The sequence below is a fragment of the Lithobates pipiens genome, unplaced genomic scaffold (assembly GCF_037356315.1).
Source record: "Lithobates pipiens isolate NorthernLeopardFrog02 unplaced genomic scaffold, aLitPip1_a1.2 Scaffold_16, whole genome shotgun sequence".
NCBI classification, from domain to species: domain Eukaryota; kingdom Metazoa; phylum Chordata; class Amphibia; order Anura; family Ranidae; genus Lithobates; species Lithobates pipiens.
Genome location: NW_027507748.1, coordinates 611,019,549 through 611,041,312, shown reverse-complemented (window position 1 = coordinate 611,041,312; position 21,764 = coordinate 611,019,549). Strand labels below are relative to the sequence as shown.

Below are 21,764 nucleotides of genomic sequence, written 5' to 3'. Positions count from 1 at the left end.
TGGAATGTCAAAATCATATACATCTTTCAGAAAGTTGGTGACAAGACAAGCATTGATCACAGTTACGGAAATCAAAGCTAAGACGTGTGTTCCTATTAAGTATAGTCCAGCGTCAAGACATGTTCCCATCAATATTAATGAGTATGTAAATCCAACATTTCGTATTCCTGATATGTGTCTGCTGTACCATGTACTTGTATGAGAAAGTGCCCTATTCTCTTTGCATTGTTTCCTTTGTGTGAAATCCCTGGTGTTCCCACTAGTTTCTTTGCCTTCCTATTAAAAACACCACACTCAGCAGTCGAACACATCATGGTCAAATCCCTAGCTCACTTGCCAACCAGTCTACAATAAACCAAATTGTCCTGTCACAGTTCAAGTTAAAATTAGGGGTTTTGTTTGCACACATTTGCACATATATCTGTAAGCTACATGGCACCCTAGAGTACTGCAGTCCTAACGCTAAAAAATTTTGAGAGCCGCAAAACGGATAGATTAAGGGCAGGTATGCCTGGAGGGTGCTCACCCCTCCTTAAAGGTATAGGAATGCACTGGACACCCAGCAATGGTACAATGGCAGCAAAGATCTCCAGTGCATCCCCTCACCAATTCACCAACAGTACAAACAGATGGCAACAACCCCAACCTATAACTGGCCATTGCAGCAAGGAGCACATCGAAGGGTGACACATGTAAAAAAACAACAAAGAAAAAGGCCCAGCTCACTTACCAGCCAGCCTGCAACATACTGAATTGTCCTAACAGTTCACGTTCCATGTGTTCTTTACTGCAAAGGCCAGTTATAGGTTGGGGTGGTTGCCATTTGTTTGTATTGTTGGTAGGGTTGCCATCTCATCCCAGAGGTGTAACTAGAACCTTCAGGGCCCCGGTGCAAGAAACCATGATGGGCCCCCCTGCCCCCCTTTCCATCCGAGCCCCAGGCTTCCAATTTTGGGAGGGTGTCCATGGACATCCTCCCAGAACCCTGCTTCCTGCATGCCCCCTGGGACGTGCATCCAGCACAATCACAGCGGCCCTTTACCATGTGATCAGGTGATCACATGTACACAGACTTGCCGGTTATTCACTGCCCTTTCCTCCCAAGCTGTGGGAGGAAAGGACTGCCATTAACTGGCAAGAATGTCAGTAAATTGTTTACACTGATAATCAGTGCCCCAATCATCAGTGCGATCTATCAGTGCTTATCAATGCCACCTATCAGTGCCCATCAATTCCTCCTACAAGTGTTATCAGTGCTCATTAACCACTTAAGGACCAAGCCTTTCTGAGATTTGTTGTTTACAAGTTAAAAACAGTTTTTTTGCTAGAAAATTCCCCAAAACATTATAAATTTTTTTTCTAAAACCCTAGAGAATAAAATGGCGGGTTGTTGCAATACTTTCTGTCACACCGTATTTGCGCAGCGGTCTTGCAAGCGCACTTTTTTGGAAAAAATACACTTTTTTGAATTAAAAAATAAGACAACAGTAAAGTTAGCCCAATTTTTTTTATATTGTGAAAGATAATATTATGTAGAGTAAATTGATACCCAACATGTCATGCTTCAAAATTGCGCCCACTTGTGGAATGGTGACAAACTTTTACCCTTAAAAATCTCCATAGGCGATGCTCTAAAAAAAAAAAAAAATTCTACAGGTTGCATGTTTCAAGTTACAGAAGAGGTCTAGGGCTAGACTTATTACTCTCGCTCTACCGATCGCAGCCGCACCTCACATGTGTGGTTTAAACACTGTTTTCATATGCGGGCGCTAGTCAGGTATGCGTTCGCTTCTACACGCAAGCTCGTCGGGACGGGGTGCGTTTAAAAAAAAAATTCTTATTTATTTTACCTTTTTTTTTTTTTTATTCTGTTTTAATAATAAAAAAAATAATTGTGTCGCTTTTATTCCTATTACAAGGAATGTAAACATCCCTTGTAATAGAAAAAAAGCATGACAGGACTTCTTTAATATGAGATCTGGGGTCAAAAAGACCTCAGATCTCATATTTACATTAAAATGCAATAAAAAAAAAACATTTGCCATTTAAAATAAAATAAAATGGCCCTTTAAGAGCTATGGGCAGATGTGACGTTTTGACGTTGCTTCCGTCCTGCAGTGATATGGAGACGGGTGGGGGCCATCTTCCCCTCACTTGTCTCCATACCCAGGCAGGGGACAGACGCGATCGCCTCCGCCGCTGCAGACAGTTCCGGATCGCGGCGGGGGGCCCTCTTCTATCAGTATTCATCAGTGCCTTCTATAAGTGCTCATCAGTGCCTTCTATCAGTGTCCACCAGTGCCTTCTATCAGTGTCCATCAGTGCCTTCTATCAGTGCTTATCAGTGCTCATCAGTGCCTTCTATCAGTGTCCATCCATGTCTTCTATCAGTGTCTATCAGTGCCGTCTGCCTTCTCAGGACAGCACGGCTCTGAGCGGAGAGCGTGTCTCTCATGGAACCGCAGCACAGAGCCGGCATTGACAGTTCTATCTCCCCCTCCGTCTGTCCTCTCTCACACGGGATAAGAGAGGACACAGCTAATCTGCTCCCCCTTCACCCCCTCCCCTCTGCTGTGTGTGCTCTGCGGGAAATGTGAGCTTGTTACCTTCGCACTTGACTGCCTGCGGAGCACACAGGAGAGGGGAGAAGGGGGAGCAGATCAGCTGTGTCCTCTCTCACGTGCGAGAGAGGATGGACGGAGGGGGAGATAGAACTGTCAATGCTGGCTCTGTGCTGTTGTTCCGTGAGAGACACACTCTCCGCTCAGAGCCCTGTGAATAGCAACCCCACTGGGGCCCCTCTACAGTGATGGAATGGCAGGACCCGTTGCAAGTGCGACTGCTGTGACCCTGGTAATTCCGCCACTGCCGCATCCCTTTAAAACTGAACATCTATTAATTACACTGGTTCTGAGGCTAATTTAATGCTGATAAAGCACTAAATGAGTTTAATTACCACCTTAATCAGTTAGGGCCGGTTCACACAGGGGGCGACACGACTTGCCGTGCCGCGATCTGACAAGTCGCCCCCGTTCTGTACAATGGAACCGTTCTGAGAGGAGCGACTCGAGTCGCTCCGACTCAGAAAAAAGGTTCCTGTACTACTTTTGGGCGACCTCGGGGCGACTTGCATTGACTTCTATACAGAAGTCATTTGCAAGTCGCCGCTGAGGTCGCGGCAGGTCGCGGCAGGCAAGTCGGTGTCGCCTCGCATCGCCCCATGTGTGAACCGGCCCTCACAGAACCTGTGTAATTAATATGTGTTTGGTTTTAAAGGGATGAGGTGGCAAACTCAACTGTTGGTGAATTGCTTCATCCACACTATATTGCCAAAGTATTGGGCCACCCCTCCAAATCATTTTGTGAAGGGGAGATTTTGGTGTGTGGTTGTTTTTCAGGGGTTGGGCTTGGCCCCTTAGCTTAGCTCCAGTGAAGGGAACTCTTAACAAAATTACTGTACACCAGTGTACAAATCAAGGTCCATAAAGACATGGATGAGCAAGTTTGGAGTGGAAGAACTTGACTGGCCTGTACAGAGTCCTGACCTCAACCCGATAGAACACCTTCGGGATGAATTTGAGTGGACTCTGTGAGCTAGGCCTTCTCATCCACATCAGTGCCTGACCTCACAAATGCACTTCTGGAAGAATGGTCAAACATTCCCATAGACCAGTGTTTCTCAACTCCAGTCCTCAAGGCACCCCAACAGGTCATGTTTTCACGATTTCACTTGTTTTGCACAGGTGATTTGATCAGTTTCACTGCCTTAGTAATTACCACGGCTGTTTCATCTGAGGGAAATCCTGAAAAAAGGACCTGTTGGGGTGCCTTGAGAACTGGAGTTGAGAAACACTGCAATAGACACACTCCTAAACCCTGTGGACAGCCTTCCCAGAAGAGTTGAAGCTGTTATAGCTGCAAAAGGTGGGCCAACTCAATATTGAACCCTACAGACTAAGACTGGGATGACATTAAAGTTCATGTGCGTGTAAAGGCAGGTGTCACAATACTTTTGGCAATATCGTGTATATGCAAATGTGTGCAAGCTAAACCCCTGTTTTTATCATGAACTGTTAGAAAGGATAATTTGGTTAGTTTCAGGCTGGTTGGTAAGTGAGCTGGGAATGTTTCTTTGTTGTTTTTTGACATGCGTCTCCCTTCTATGTGCTCCTTGCCGAAAAGGCCAGTTATAGGTTGGGGTGGGTGCCATTTGTTTGTAGTGCTGAAAACTTAACCTGCTTTCCTCCAATGATCAGACTGGTCCGGACACCCCCACGCAGCCATTCAATGGCAAGACCAGTGCTGTTATACAGCTGAGGACAGAGGGAATGTGATCACTTATACAAAAGGGGAAAAAAGGTGTTTGTCATTTTTTTTCATTTCTATATGCAAATATTTTGCATTTGCTTTCTATTTTAAAACAAATAGGTTGTTTTACAAGATGAGATTTTACAATCACTTTAAACATCATTCCTACTACTCAACTATATACTACTATAAATGCCTTTTTGACTTTACCTTACAGTATATATGAGGTGTGAGAGTGCTTTAAGGCCACCAGTACCTTCATGATGACAAAAGTACAGACAAGACATGCAGAAGACTCAGTAAGCTGCTTTAACATATGCAGCACCCACCCCACTGATTAGCACAGGGATCGTGTGTAATCAGATTTCCAGTAATCCCATTGGCATTGTGCTGTATGCTGATTTGCTGTTGTCTTATCACGGTGAACAGCGCAGTGAGCCGCTACTATGCCCCACCAGTGGAAGAAATTCAGCTCTATAGGTAATTAGCTTGTCTTCATATTATATATCAAGCAATGTTTCCATGGAAGTTATGATCATGAATTGGAAAACTGTAGTTTTCAGATGGACAGTAATTACTTAATCATTATTAGCTGGTCATGGCAGGAAAAAAAACTTGGATGCTTTATCCAAATCAAAGTTTGTAGTGGAAATATATATATATATATATATATATATATATATATATATATATATTTTTTTTTTTTTTTATTATTATTATTATATATATATATATATATATATATATATATATATATATATATTTTTTTTTACCTTTTACAGAGGGTTTATTTAGAATAGTGTTTCATTCATTGTCCCTTGTATTTTCATTTTCCTTTTCCTATTTTGTGTGTATTTGTTATTTGTGTACTGGAGTTTTCATTTTATTTATTTTTTTACCTTTCTTTATATTTCTGTAAAAAATGATAAACTGAGGCTAATGAGGGGCTGTTGTTTGATACAGTTACAAGTTCTGGATCATAGAAAGGAGCCTACTTAACCCTCAGTAAAACCCTCAGTTAAAGCCCTTTAAAAAAAAAAAAAAACCACCAAAAACCACCTTAGTTTTATCTTCCCTTTTGACTCAAATGCATGTTGCCAAATGCAAAATTTCACAGAAATCTTCTGGGCAATGAAAAATGTCCATTTCTTTTTTTTTTTCCACAATCAAAGGTTTATTAAAGCTTATTACAAAACATATAATAAATCACATGTATTTCAAAATCATACACAGGCGATTAACAATTGTCATTTTAACAAAGTAGTAAACATAACAAATATCCAGATAAGTGAGTAGATAATGTTTGGGGCATAAATATGCAGCAGATATATAGTAGAAGTAGGGTAGGGGTTTGGGGAGATAGAGAATTGGAGGGGAGGGGTGGGGAGCATAGCGGTTGAAATCCAGAAAGGTTTGGAAGAAAAAATGTAAATTTCATTCATCACTGATAATGATTATAAAAAGTAGATTACATTCTGACCATTATTCAATTTGCTAATAAAGTAAAAATTGGCCTTGTGTTTATGAAATGCATTTTTTTATTGCAACCTATCAGATTATGCCTTTCATTGCCATAACCAAAATTACAGTATTTACAGTTAGAAGCTGTTCAGCTTCTTTGGTAGATATTTACTTAGCACTTGAAGCTTCTAACACTTTGCAAATTGTAGTAACGTAACACAAGATGTTTTTTTTTGGGGGGGGGGGGGGGGCATTTGTGATTATTGTAGTTTGTGTCAGTTTTATAAAGTTTTGGGCCAGGCTATCATTTTTGGGCCTAATTAGTAATCCAGCCCCTTAAATGGTATTTAATATTTTTTAAATTCCTGATAAACCTTAGAGGACAAGCAGACCTGCACACAATTTTAGCTTACCAATAGGTTACATTAGCAACTGGAAAAGGTTTTCTTAGCTGTCCGACTAACATGCCCTCCTTGCACAGTCGGCTGGTAAATATCTCCCTGACTTTAAATAGATAAGATCATCACCTATTCCAACAGAATATAGCTAGATAAATGGATTAATCTGATAGGTCTAAAGTAATGCAGAGCAGGTGATTATTATTGTTACACAGGATGTATATGCTTAAACTTAGAGATTGGCAGCCGGGTCCCCAGCCAGGTACTCACCAAAAAAGCTAGGGGCGATTAGACTGTCTCGGTACAATACACTAAAGGTAAGCTCAGGTATAGAAACAATCATGTAAAAAGATATACAAAAGTTTATTGATACACAACAAGATAATGGTGAATAAAAAAAAATTGGCGAGGGTCCATCTGTATCACCAAGATAATACTCCCCTGATGGGGAAGATCACAATGGGATAGTTGGTCATGGACAGTGTTTCTACTACTTTCGTGGACTGAGCCGCTTCATCAGGAAAACATCTGCAATTTAATTAGCACATGATCAAAAACAATGCATTGAATCACATACGGGAGAGAACAAAGTTTCAAGCAATATATAAATTTGAACAATCTACAGCTGTTATATGGGGACAGATAGAGGATCGCTTACCCGATTCCCACCATCTTTCTTTTTCCCCTTTACCCTCTTGCCCTCCCCATTTCCCCCTTTTCCCCCTCCCTCTATTCCCCCCACCCCCCCTTTCTTCCTCCTTCCCCCTCCCTGTCCCCCCCCCCCCCCCCCCCACCATCTCCTCACTTTTTTCCAATCTCACAATCTTTCCCTCATTCCCTATTTTCCTTCCTCCCTCCCTTTTTCACCCCTTTCCCCCCTTCCCTTTTAGTTTTTCTGATTCTTCCAGCTCAATTCTCCACTTTTTTCCATTTCATCCCTTCATTTTTTTGCTTTCCCCTTTTTTCCCTCTCCCCCTCTTCTCCCCCCCCCCCCCTCCCCCTTTCACTAATTTTTTTTTTTTTTTATTCATCATTGATATCTTGTCATGTATTGTGCATCAATAAACTTTTATATATCTTTTTACATGATTGTTTCTATACCTGAGCTTATCTTTAGTGTATTGTACCGAGATGGTCCAATCGCCGCCTAGCTTTTCGGCGAGTACCTGGCTGGGGACCAGGCTCCCAATCTCATTACCTCAGAAAATTTCTGGATGATGGTACAACTTTTAATTTACTTTATTTATGAATACTGTTTGTAGAGGCCATTTAAAATCTTCCAGGATCTATATAGCGCCAATAAGTTTGAACAGTACTTTACAAAATAGAGGGAGACACTACAGTTACAACACAATTAGATACAAGAGGGTTCAGAGGGCCCTGCTAATAAGAGCTACAATCTAAAAGGCAGGGCCAAGTGGTACAAAAGGAAAAAACTGTGAGGGATGAGCTGATGTAGAAAAGCAAAAGTACAGTTGATTATGTAGAGGCAGGACAGGCCTCCTTTTAGAGATGGGTTTTCAGGGATTGCCAGAGTAGGAGACAATGAAACGGATTGGGGTAAGGAGTTCCAGCGGAAGGGAGAGGCTTTGAAGAAGCCCTAGATGTGATCATAGTAGGAGGTGATGAAGGAGCTATAGGGCAGGAGATCTTGAGGAGTGAAGAGAGCAGTTTGGTTGGTATTGTGAGAGAAGGTTGGTGGTGTAGCTTGGGGCAGAGTTGTATATAGCTTTCTACATTGTTGTTAATGTTGTGAATTTAATTTGTTGGTCGAATGGAAGCCAGTGGAAAGATTGGCAGAGAGAGGTAGCAGACATGGAATGATTAGTAAGGTGGATGAGTTGACGGCCTTCATCCACTTTATTTTGGGTGGTCAGCCTAGGGTCAACTTATTTGACCCTAAACCTTTTTTAGGATTTACTTGTTCAAAGTGGTTGAAGGACTCCGTATTTTACATAGTTACATAGTAGGTGAGGTTGAAAAAAGACACAAGTCAATCAAGTCCAACCTATGTGTGTGATTATATGTCAGTATTACATTGTATATCCCTGTATGTTGTGGTCCTAGGCTGCTTCATTCGTGATAGCAATGGGGAAGTCATTCATCAGATAACTGCTTTTAGGTCATGTGATGAAGAACACCTAGTGCAGACAGTCATGTGACTTGATTTAGTTAAGTCTTCATTGCTTAGGTAAGTATATAGTCATGTGTTTCAAGCGGATATGGCCTTCCTCTTCTTCAGGGTCGAGTATCACTGCTGGATCCAGACTCCATGCAATTAAAATCCTTTATATGAAAAGGATAGGCTGGAACATCAACTAGTGATATCAGTAAATGTGACAGCTAGCTGATTACAGATGACTGTATACTATGTATCTAACCAATAAAACATTTATATAAATTATCAAGTTGCATGTCTGTCTGTCCTAGGTGCTTCTCCATATGACCTGAAAGCAACTAGGGGATTCTCATTGCATTTATATGGGTGTATTTATTCTTTTATTTTATTTTTTAGTGAATAGTGTTGCAATAAGGCCTAGTACAAGCTGGCTTTGGCATTTATTAGAGCAGTGCTTACAGTGCGCTTTTGCAAAGCATCTGTTTTGAAGATTTAAAAGCCAGAATCACATATTTGCATTTTAGTAACACACACGTTTTACTATGTATGCATGCAGTAATTCATTTTTAATGACACCCTGATGCACATCCCCAGTGTACTACAACATGTGTTGTCATTTTCTGGGAAAAAAACTCAGATATGTTAAAACGTCTTTTGGTTGTGCGTTTAATGTGCTGCCTTACTACAGCATACATTAACTTGCATGTAGTAACACACTGTAAATATGTAAATCTGGCCTAAAGCACCCGTCAGCTCCAGTTTAGGCATAGTAAACATAGATCTGAATGGAAGTGCCAACTGCCACTGTCAAGCTTCTACCAGGCTTCAGCAGACTTTCAGAAAACTTCCACTCTGTCTGAAACTTGATAAAAAGTCTACTAAAGGCTACTTGCAGCTTGTTTAAAGTGACTGTCATGGCTCCTGTGATGATCTGTATTTAACATCTTCAAACTGGAATTGAATGTTGCCTCGAAGGCTTCAAGAAATTGAAGTTTGTCAGAGAATTTGCAAATGCTTTGTAAAAGATTACTGCACACACTGCGCTTTTACAAGCTGCAACTTGTGCATCCAAGACTTCAATCAATACTGAATATCTAGGAGAGCAGATGTTATTTATCAACTTTTTGCAAAGAGAAAAGTCCTTTGTCCCCATAGCAATAAGACACTGCCATTCATCTCCCTGTTCTGTATGGGATAACGAAGAAAGTACCGGGTTGCTATGAGCCGCTTTCTCTAGACATTTTGATAAATAGGACCTTCACATTCTGACACAAATGAGGCTCATTGTGGAAGATGCAAGTATATAAAACCCAGAAGGAAAAGTGTTTGTTACAGGATTGGCTGTTATGAAAAAAGGTACTCTGACTTTATCATGACTTATTGTGTGTTAGTATATCAGAATAATAACCAGATAAGTCATATTTTCAGAATGAGCTAAGCCATGATGGTAGGCACAGTATTTAGTTGGTAAGTTTGCCTAAAGCTGTACTCAACTCCCCCCAACATGTTATTTTTCTCGTACCTGTATTCCCGCGTTTTTGTTTCAGAAAACATACCTACACAGTTACTTCAGTTTTGTCCTTCTGCTGTTTGGGTGACATGTATCCAATGCCGCTAGCCGCAAGAATGTCCTCTTCAGTTGGCTGTCTCTTCTGGGTACAGGTAGCCAGCTACTGATGGCATACCATGTCCTCCCCCTACCTGCTCTGTATGCCCAATCCTGCAGCCTCCTTGGAGATGTCATGTGAGCATCCCTAGGCTACAATGGCGGCAGGGGTGGGGCTAAAAAAAAACAGCATTTCTGTTTAGGGGTGTCAAAACAGAACTAACTCTCTTTTTGGGGATTAAATTTCAACTTTAGGCTGCATTCACACCTTAGCGTTTTCCCGGCGTGTTTTATGTACAATTTGCACATATTTATACAGCATTTTTGAGATTTGGCATTTTCTTTAATAGCCAATAGAGAAAACTATCACCTGTTGCATCATTTGTTGCTAGGTTTTTCAGCTTTTTTCTTTATTTTTTCTTAAATTTTTTTAATCATTATTATTCATTTATTATTATTTAGTTTTTGTTAGGGTAAGGGGTTGGAGTTAAAGTGGTTGTAAATCCAGATTTGTGATGTTTACCTACAGGTAGGCCTATAATAAGGCTTACCTGTAGGTAAAATGAATATCTCCTAAACCTCCACGGTTTAGGAGATATTCATCCTGCATGCAACTGCTGACATCAGCGGCGCATGCGCTCTGAAGGCCTGGCTTACTGTGCCAGAGCTCCAGAGCTTCTTGCCTGAACCAAGGGCTGTGAGTGGCAGGAGCCACGATGACGTCAGTCCCGAGCATGCGCGTGGGACTGACGTCATCGCGGCCCCGGCCACTCACAGCATCGGAGCCTACAATCGCGGAAGAAAGGACAGGAGAAGATGTCAGCCCTCTCAGCAGTGACCAGGTGCCGCTGAGAGGGCTTCATTCTAAGGGGAGTATTTCATAATGTGCATTGCATACTAGCACATTATACCATTGTCTTGCTGGTTTTTTTTTTTCTTTTTTTCCCTAGGTTTACCACCGCTTTAAGGTTAGGAAGGTTTAGGATTAGGGGTTAGGGTTATTTATTATTTATTTTTATTTTTTGTTACGGCGCTACGGTGCTAATACTACTACTGCTACTACTGCTAATAAATTAATAAATAAATGTAAAATAAATACACAAATAAATAAAAATAATCATAAATAAATAATAAATATATATATACACAATAAATTAATATTATGTAATAATAAATAAATAACCCTTAACCCTTAAAAAAAAAGTAAAGTACCGGTAATAATAAATAACTAAAGACTAAACACCAATGAAAGAAAGAAATAATAACAATAATAATAATGTCAATGTATTTTGTTTTGGTCCAGGCTCGGTGTTTGTGTATATATATATATATATATATATATATATATATCCATCTATCTATATAATCTATCTATCTATCTATATATATATATATATATATATATATATATATATATATATATATATATATATATATGACGCAAAAACACACAAACGCGTTCTATGGGAATAAAAACACACAAAAAAGTGCAAACCTGCCCAATTTGAGCTATAAAAATAGCTCCAGAACTTTTTGGAGCTTCAGGCAACTTGGAGTGGAGATGTGAACAAACTCCATAGAGAATATTAGATTTTTTTCTCCTCCAGCGTTTTGGAGCTTAGAGCTTCAAGCTACAAAACTCTGAGGTGTGAATGGAGCCTTAAAGTTAATGTTTAACTTGTGTCTGTTTTTTTAACCCTTCACATGCCCACACACAGTAGGAATGGGCCTAATTCTATTTGCTACCTCGTGGTGGGACAGGCAGGAAGCACCCCGCTAGCTGGACCTTTATGTGAACTAGGGTACTGAAGAGTCTATACCCCTCAGTGTCCAGCATTGGTTCTTCTGGGTGAGGACCCCTTTCTTTAGATGGATCCGTATCAAAATTCTTTACCAATTCTTTAGGTTTGAGGTTGGCATCAGCAAGGCAGGAGATTCCTGTCTTCTTTAAATGGGGATAGCAGCCCTTGCTGAATGTGTCTATAAATAGGCTCAAGCCTATTGATTGCATCACATGCACATTTACCGGCACTTACTCCCTGAACATTCACCAATGATTCACTTAAAATGCCCAATATTCACCCACATTAGCCAGATTTTCCATTCTCCAGGGCACATTGGAAACCTGTTGGTTTACGTATTTTCCTAATAATAAGACAAGAAGCAAAGTGCAAAAGCCCATAGCAGACAATTAAATCTTCTCTTTTCTCTGAAATCGGATTATGTGCCCAGAGTTAAAATAATTTCATGTTGTCACTGCTCTTTGCATTGCTTTGCTAAATAAGTCCAATTGTTTGATTGATATACTGAATCATAACAGTATTAAAAAAGGGACATCTGCGACTTTCTGCTTGTCATATAAGAAGTTTCCACTTGGTGTCTCATTGTGCTGCACATATATTTGGTTGCTTGTGTTCCCCTGTAAATTAACACTGAATAGTGCCAGTATGCCATCAATTAGTTATTTAAATAATAGATTAATGGAGACAATTCTCTTTAATGGATATAGTTTATTAGCTTCTGGAATAGTTAAAGCAGAATTATAGTCTAAAACAAATGCTGGCATGTTTTATCTATCCTGTAGCCAATTGCTGGAGCATTGACTGGTCTTCCAAACTTGGCAAAACAAATCAAGGCTTCATTAAAGTTTTATTATGGAGCGTCTGACAACCATGTGTAACATGTGTTTTACACGTTTTTTCAGGTGCTTCCATCAAAGTCCGTGGGGCCAAAAACACCAAAATCTGCCTGAAAGGAAGCCTCTGTACTTTTGCAAGCTTTCACAGGTGCCTGGTTCTCAGATGTGTACAGGCACTATTTAAAACAATAGGATTTGTAATGTTGTGCATTAGCTTCAGTCCCGGTTCACACGAGATCGCATGTGATTCGCACCGCACTGCAGTGCAAATCACATGCGATGTCCGTATGATGCGATTTCAGCTATACAGATAGTATGACTGATATCCCATCGCGTTGGGACCAAATTCGCACAGGACCGTTTTTTGTTCCGCACCAGAATCAGATTGCATGGGTGTTCACACATGTGGTTCTGGTGTTATACACGTGGTTCATGTCAAATCATTCATTTAAATCAGCCTAGAGGGCTTGAGGGAATGATGATCAGGAAGAAAAGACCAATCAGCTCTTCCTCCTATTGGCCATTCACCCTTGAGCTTAAGGCTCGGTTCACACTTATGCGATGCGGGAACCCTGAGAATCCACTGCGGGTTCCTTCATCGCACCCGCCACGCACGGCAGTTCGCACTGCCATATGCAAACTGCTGGGAGTGTCAATACATCAAGCCATCAAGCCCTCTAGGCAGAGCTCAATTGATTTAGATGAATGAACTTTCTAAGCAAAGGGCCATTTTACTGTCCTTTAGAGTTTAGGGGGGTCAGACTGTGGCCAGTGGGAGTAGAAAGTGCCCTGGGATCAGTGACCCATCATTGGGTTTAATAGGAGGAATAGTGCCCCATTGTTGACATCAATGAGAAGAATGGTGCCCCAGTGATGATGTCAGTAGGGGGAATGGTACTCCATCATTTATGTCAATTGGTGGAATAGTGCCCCAAGGGCCAAATAAAGGAAAGCAAAGGGCCACGTCCAGCCCCCAAGCTACAGTTTGGAGATCACTGCTTCTGATCATTGAAGACTGTAGTTCCAGTCTAATAATAACTAATTTTGATTAAAAAGTGTTTTTTTTTGCTCCACCCTTCCACTGTCATTATTACATAGCTAAGCAATGGAGTCACAATCTTAGTACATTATTTAAAAGCTAAAATAGGCCAGGAACTTAGCAGTGAGCATAACCCCCACTCTTTTAAAATGACTGTCAAAATGTGAATCTCAGGTGCAAAATGTGGAGTGGAAAACTGTCCAACATCTTCCCCAGATCCAAAGCATTAAATCATCTTACCTTCAAGTATATTGACGCTATTGACTTTATTTTTCCCATAATCAATGTCGCCTACCATTATTTAGAGTTGTCATTAAAAAAAACTAGATTTCCATGACAAGAACAGTTTAGACTTTTACATTATTAAAACTTTTCTGCAAAATGTGAGAAGAGTAATCAAAAAAGCTTTCTTGAAGCCCTGAGTCAGGATGTAATGTCATATCAGCTTGAAGAAGCAGCTCTAGGCAAACAAAGTGAAGTCAATCAGTCATCTGCTTGTACGATGAATTAAATATTGCTGCTGTGGTGAAATCAGAAATCCCACCATGGAAGAGTTAAAACTTCTGCCAGATATTAATTGCTGTCTGTGGCCTTGCTGGGAAGAGTCACCCTTTCTATTGCTCATGGTCATCACTGCCATCTGGCGACAGCTGTCTCAAGGAGATGTTCCCTCACTTAGGGGAGACTTCCTCTTGCTTCCTGTTGTCTGTGTATGTTGGGACAAAAAAAAATCTGTTTTTCAATCATGCTGGGAGATTTATCCATCTACAACGTAATAAAAAAAATCTGTATGCATATACCCGGCTTTAGACTTAGCAGGCTCTTTAAAGAATAAGTGCACTCACTTTCAGACAAATTGTCCCATCCTTACCCTCCACAGAATTGAACTTACTGATATCTGTTCCCAGGGACCTCGGGATCATTTACATCCTGCACCACAAATCTCCCATCAGCTTGACAACCCCATACAAGTCTATAGGATTATAATGCACATGTGCGGCCAGCAGAGGAAGTCTTGTTTTGTGGATGTATACAATCCCCACAGGAATATACATCTGTGGAGGGTGAGGATGGGACAATTTAGGTTATGTAACAAAAAATAATAAATGCACTTATTCTTTAAAGAAAACCTGCAATGACAGACTTTTGGAGGCTCTGAGTACTTAGCTACTTCTGAAAATGCTTGCTGCCTGGCTGTTTTTGTTTTTTGTTTTAGAATATACATGCAGTGAGCAAGAATGAAGTCAGGACTACTATTTCTTCCTGGTTCGTGACTCAAAGAATCAAAGACATTAAATAATCGTGATAGCCAGGCCTGTAAAGTCAACGATTCAGGGGGTAGAAGAATCCCCTTTCTCAAGAACTTCCTGCCTCAGGATTTTCTTGAGAAAGGGGGTTCTTACATCTCCAAAATGTCGTGTGTTTTCTCCTCCACTCTCTTTTTTAACAGGGTCGGGTTTTCACCGAACAGGGCTTGAAATTGTGCTGCAAACGGGCCCGGCGCATATATGAACAGTTACTTACTTACTTTAAAAATAGGTATTGGTATTGGCGAGTACTTAAGAAAATGTACCAGTCTTAAAGAGGAAGTAAACCCTGATGGGTTTACTTCCTCTTTGATTCCCTGCAAAGGTAAAGCATAATGGACTACTATGCATCGCATAGTAGTCCATTATGTGTCACTTACCTGACACAGGAGCCAGCGAAGTCACCGCTGTCCCCTGTAGTTCCGAGCGTCCATCTTCTTGGTGGGTCTCGCTGCCGGAGCAGCGATGACGTAACTCCCGCAGCAAGCGCGCGGGAGCCGACACTCGTGGCATATTGTTGCGATCTGCGGCTTGCCCAGTGCGCCATGGACAGCGGTGGATGTATTCAGGTAAATATCTCCTAAACTGTATAGGTTTAGGAGATATTTCTTGGACCTACAGGTAAGCCTTAATCTAGGCTTACCTGTAGGTCAAAGTGGTTTGTAAGGGTTTACAACCACTTTAAAAAAATTGTATCAGTGCATCCCAGGTAGCAATCTAAAGCAATTTTATTATTTGGTGTCCTTACTCTGTAGAGGGCTTCTGGACGGGTCTACGGCCTCTTGTAATATAAGTAGGTGTCCTTCCTCCTTTTCCAACTCTTTTGCTTGTGTGTTTGTGTCTCTGAGACCTCAGAAAGAGAATGTGTACCACTGAATTGGAGCAGCTCTCAAATTCAGAGCCAGTCAGAGTACGATGCTGGCCATTATAATTACTGTATTTCGTTGGCGGAGCAGCGAGCTGCACACGATGAAAAATCAGGGCCAACGAACAGGTAGGGCGAATCCCCAGTTCACATTTGCACTCTTCAATGGAGGTTTTATGCAAGCAGCAGGGGGTCTACATTAATCATTGTAATGTGAAACTCTATAGTATTACACTATAGACATAAAACATAATAAAGACGTAATAGCTGTTATAAATAATTTCCAGCAAGCTGCCCGTACAGGGGCATCACCACTTCTGTGCACGGTGGAAGGCCTTCTGGGATGAGTAATCATTGTGTAGGGCTAGACTTCAGTCCTTCAGAATCCTGTCAACAGGCTAATTTTGAAAAGTCGTTTTCCGTTGGCTTGTGCATTATTTAACAGGCATTACCTTGCTTTTTCATAAGGGACTTTCTGTATATGTATAAATCTCCAGCCTCTGGCGCATGCCCCGTGTGCAGACTGGTATTCAAAGCAGCACACAAACCTAAGATAAATATCATATCCCTGCCATTGTCAGACTATGCTCTAATTTAATAGCAAGCCATGTATCCCTTTTGGAGTTTGCTAAGCCAGAAAATCCTTTAATTCCCTCCATTCACCAGAGCTAATGTGAAAAGGGCTGCTGACAGCTAGAAAGTAAGTAAGTGGGTGGGTGGAAGCATCTTTTGTTGCTTTCGTTTTTTGCATTGTTACCTTTGTGTTTATTTTTAGCTGGGCATCATCATGGGAGGGATAGCTTCATCTCCTGTGCTGTGTGTAGCAGGTCACGCTGCCTATCTACAAAGATAACCCAGCTGCTGCTGTGAGAGAAACATACAGGCTACCTTTACTAAACTCACTTTTATCAAAATGCTGGTTTTCTGGCTGTCATGTGGACTCTCTTCTTTGCTTGAGCCATTTACCTTAAAACAAGTGTGCAGATAAGGACATCTGACCTATCCTTGACATTAAAGATCTTAAAACTTGTCCAATGAAGTTATTGAAGCCAGTGGGCCAGGCAGCTAGCATTTTCTGAAGGATGGCATAAACAGAAGCCCCAATCATAACAATGTAACTATAAAGTGTTACTAAACCCAGGACCCTGTATTCACTATATCTGGTCTCCCACAGTACACAGAACATGGAAATGCAATTATTTTAGTAAATATAAACTGCTAAATACCTTTTCCCAGCAGAAGTATATATCAGTCTTGTGACTTCTATCAGTGTCGGGTTGAGCACTGATTAAAGCTTGTTGGAGGAGTTTCCATTCTTTTTTTTATTTATTTTTTATTTAATCCAAGAAACAAGACCCACGGGGTCAACATAATGAAGATACAGAAGCAACATATACTACAAGAACATATATGGTGCTAACTAAATACACCTCATAACAGTTTGTAGTATTACAGGAGAGGAGAGATTAATGACAAAGATTAAATTGATTTCCAGAGTTTATAATACGTCAGATCGTCCTTATATATGGTTCTACTAAGCATAATATGCACTCCCTTACCCTATGAGAGCATGTTTGTATGTGTGGTGGTGAGAAAATACAGTGCTATTCCATGAGTCTTGTCCCTTACAGTTTTCCTTATATCGGAAATAATAAGAATGGAAAGAAATAGCTTTGGATAGTAAGTGGGGAGAAAGGAAATCAGAAGTGGGGAGAAAAGGGGGGAGGGAAGGGGGATGTTCCATGATCATGGATCCACAGCGTAGCTAAGTTATAGCATGATTCAGTGAGTTTGTCACAAAGTAGAGATGCAACAGGAGATTTTGTTAGATTCAGATGTCTGTGTTGTTTCCGTGGAGGGCCTTGCACATCTAATTTCCAAGTTTTGGAGTACTGGTCCCGTCGATGCCTGGCTGATAAGGTCCTCCATTTTATTTATGTCCGCAACCTTTCTGAGCCACCAATCGATGGTTGGTGGATAGGAGGATTTACAATGGAGGGGAATACATGCTTTGGCAGCGTCAAGGAGGTGACGGATTACGTACCACTTATAAGTGTTTTCCGGGGTTGTGGAAGCGTGGAGAAGAAAGAGGGTGGAGTAGTCCAGAATAGGACATTCCGTGAATTTCTGTACGATTTGGTGGACATTTCTCCCAAAGTCTACAATTTTGGGGCATGACCAGAAGATATGTAGGTGAGTTCCTCGGTCCTTCTGGCACCGCTGCGCTGCCACTTATATAGGGACAAGGGGCGGTGTCACATGGGTTGATGTCACATGGATTGGTGTCACATGGTGACCCCGCCCCCTTACGATGTCACAGTCCCGGAGGATGCTGGGACTGTCGCCATGTGACATCAACCCATGTGACCAACCCATGTGACATCAACCCATGTGACACCGCCCCTTGTCCCTATATAAGTGGCAGCGCAGCGCGTCCCTGGCATTGCGGCCGGAGAGAACGTCGAGTCAACATCTCCAGGAGAAGAAGAAGAAGAACAGAAGGCGGCGGCGGCGGCGACAGAAGGCCGGGCCACCGCCTGTAAAAGAGCTATAAGAAGGCGCGGTGGCCCGGGAAGAAGTACCGAAGAGGGGGACAAGACCCCCGAAGTTGGAAGAAGAGGCCGCGGCGATGAAGAAGAATGCCGGGCTCCTCCGCTAGTAAAAGAGCTACAAGAAGATAGCGGAGGAGTCCGGCGAGAAGACCCCCGAAGACGGAAGACCCCTGGAGCTGTGCAATAAATTATTTTATCTTGTGTGTTGTGTTTTTTTTGTACTTTATTTTACAGGTGAATGGGTAGGGGTACATTGTACCCCATACTCATTCACATAGGGTGGGGGGCCGGTATCCGGGGGCCCCCTTATTAAAGGGGGCTCCCGGATTCCGATAAGCCCCCCACCCGCCGACCCCGACAACCAACGGCCAGGGTTGTCGGGAAGAGGCCCTTGTCCTCATCAACATGGGGACAAGGTGCTTTGGGGTGGGGGGGCCGCCCGGCCCCCCCTTCCCCAAGACACCCCCCATGTTGAGGGCACACGGCCTGGTACGGCTCAGGAGGGGGGGGGCGCTTGCTCGCCCCTCCTTTCCTGGCCGGCCGGGTAGCGTGCTCGGACAAGGGTCTGTTGTGGACTTTGGGGGGACCCCCACGCCGATTTTTTTTTTTTGGCGTTGGGGTTCCCCTTTAAGTCCATACCAGGCGGCGGGGCCAGCGACGTCTCCTTCGCGGGCCCCGCCTACCTGGAGACCTGCTCGAAATGAGCGGACTTTTCTCCGGGCGGGAAAAGTCTGTTCATTTCAAAAGTACGGCGGACTGGCATACACACGGCCGGATTGTCCGCCGAAATTGTCCGGCGGGAAGATTGGAGTGTAAAACTACATTCTAAGTCCGCCGTACTTTCGGGTCAAAAAAGTATCCCGGAGGCTACACACGGGGGGATTGTCCGGCGGACTTGAGTTTGCCGGACTTTTCCACCCGCTTGTTTGATCGTGTGTACGTGGCATAAGAGGATGTTGTTTAACCATTTCAGCCCCGAAAGATTTAGCTGCTGAATGACCAGGCTACTTTTTGCGATTTGGCCCTGCGTCGCTTTAACTAACAATTGCGCGGTCCTATGATGTTGCACCCGAAAAAAATTGACATCCTTTTTTCCCCACAAATAGAGCTTTCTTTGGTTGTATTTGATTGCCTCTGTGGTTTTTCTTTTTTGCGCTGTAAACAAAAAAAGAGCAACAATTTTGAAAAAAATATTTTGTCATTTTTGCTATAATAAACATCCCTATTATTCTTCTACATATTTTTGGTAAACTAAATCGCAATAAGCGTATATTGATTGATTTGCGCAAAAGTTATAGCGTCTACAAAATAGAGGATAGATTTATAGCATTTTTATTATTATTATTTTTTGTTACTAGTAACGGCAGTGATCTGCGATTTTTGTATAGTGACTGCGACATTATGGTGGACACATCGGACAATTTTTACACATTTTTGGGACCATTTATACAGTGATCAGTTCTATAAAAATGCATTGATTACTGAAAAATTTCACTGGCAGGGAACCCTAGGGGGTGATCAAAGGGTTGACTGTGTTCCCTGGGAGGTAATTCTAACTTAAGGGGGAGAGGACTGATTAGAGGAGGTGACGGATTGTGGTTCCTAGCTAATAGCAACACACGATCTGTCACTCCTCTCAGAACAGAACAGGGAAGTATCTGTTTACACATACTCGTCCCTGTTCTGTGTCTCCTGCTCACGATCGCTCCCTTTGGCCACGAGCATCGGCACCCCCGCTGTGCAGCAGGTACGCACCTGCTATCCCGTTCCCATGAGCCGACGTATAGCTACGACGGTTTGTGGGATCATGACGACCTGCTGCAGTAAAATGACGACGGCTGGTCGGCAAGTGGCTAATATTGGTGGGTAGTAATGCGTAACACCAGGGTGCCCTATGCAGGTGTATGTCACTCTGGGCTTGCTCCAATTGAGGCCATAGCTTGGTATCACGGTGTCAACACCAGTCTATTAGTCTACTTAGATGTGTTGCATGGTAGTAAATGCGGATGTCCGGCATCGCCAGGCCACCATGTTGTTTAGGTAGGGAAAGTATTTTCCTTCTGATATGTGGTTCTTGCGGGCCCAGATGAATTCTATGAACGTTGAGTGTGTTTGTTTAAAGTAACTCACGGGGATGTGGATAGGTAAGGCCTGGAAGAGATACAAAACATTAGGGAGAATACTCATTTTGAGTATGTTACAGAGTTTTCATTCTCCTCTGAGTGTCCTCTGCGTGTTCTATGATACTGCATGACCCCTGACTTTCTGTTTAGAGAGGGCTGATTGTCCCTGTTCTGATCACATGCACGCTTCCAAAAGAAAAACTTTCTAGCAATACACTCCAAACTGAGCATGTGCAGAGTGCCCCAAAGGCTCTGGACTATCAGGAGATGGATTGGGGACAGTAAAAGAAGCGAAGCATCAGAGAAGACAAGACCAAACAGCCTTTTTACGCAGGATTAACTCCATAGGTTTCACAATGAGTATAACAACCAGGCTTTACTGCATATACAGACTGATTTTTACTGTTGTGGGTTTAGTAACACTTTAAGCATTTAAAGTGTTTGTTAACCCAAAAAAAAAAAAATACAGATCCTAGTCCCTTAAAGCAGATTACACAGCACAGTGTATGTGCTGTGTAATCTGCCCCCCTCTAAACTGTAAAAAAAAAATTATTTGCTATTTCCTGTATGCCCTCTCTGCACTGTCCACGAGAATCAGGGCTGATCACCATGGTCAGAGTACATCCCTGCATCATACGTTGTTGTCCCCTCTGCTCTCCACTCTCCCTCTCACCCTCTCTGTTCCGCCTGTCATCTCATTCTCTGTCTCCGCCATGCCTCGCTGCCACCAATATTCTTGAAAAAAAAAAATTTAAAGTTGTCATTGTCAGCCCCTCTATTAGAGGCTGGAATAGCACACTATGAAATTTGTTTTAAAAATTGAGCGTTCTAAATACCAATTTTGAGCTGTCTTCAGGCTGGTCACATGACTTGTGTCCACTTTACAGCTACGAGACAGAGCTTCTGCAGAGGAGAGGAGCGGCCACGTGATCTCCCCAGCTGACATCCATCCATCGGAGCTGTAAAGCGGCTGCGAGTATTGTGACCAGCCTGAAGACAGCTCAAAATTGGTATTTAGAATGCTCGTTTTTTAAAACAACTTTCCTGGTGCCTCCATGGCAGCATACCTGTGACAAGCTCCGCCTTGGCTCCTCCCTCAGGACTAGTGAATATTATAAAAGAAAAGGTTAGTACAGCCCCCGCATTCTCCTTTTTTTCCTCATACCTCATGGCAGTGAATCCTGGTCGGCGTCCTTACCTTCTGCATTCGGCAGCGTCCGTCCGGGTTCAAGCCTCTCCCGGACGCAGTTCCTTCTCTTGGGCAGCTAAATGCGCTTATAAGGTTGGAAGTCCCTTCTGTAGGATCTTTTGGGACAAGCAGTTTGTCTCTTAAGTAAGAGCTTTACCT

At 42.3% G+C, this 21,764-nt stretch overlaps 1 protein-coding gene across 1 annotated transcript in view; it reads left to right on the top strand.

The window, feature by feature from the left end:
- ATP8A2 (ATPase phospholipid transporting 8A2) overlaps window positions 1-21,764 on the top strand; it is a 1,022,388-nt gene that overhangs the window by 55,516 nt on the left and 945,108 nt on the right. The gene's annotated exons all lie outside the window — the stretch shown is intronic.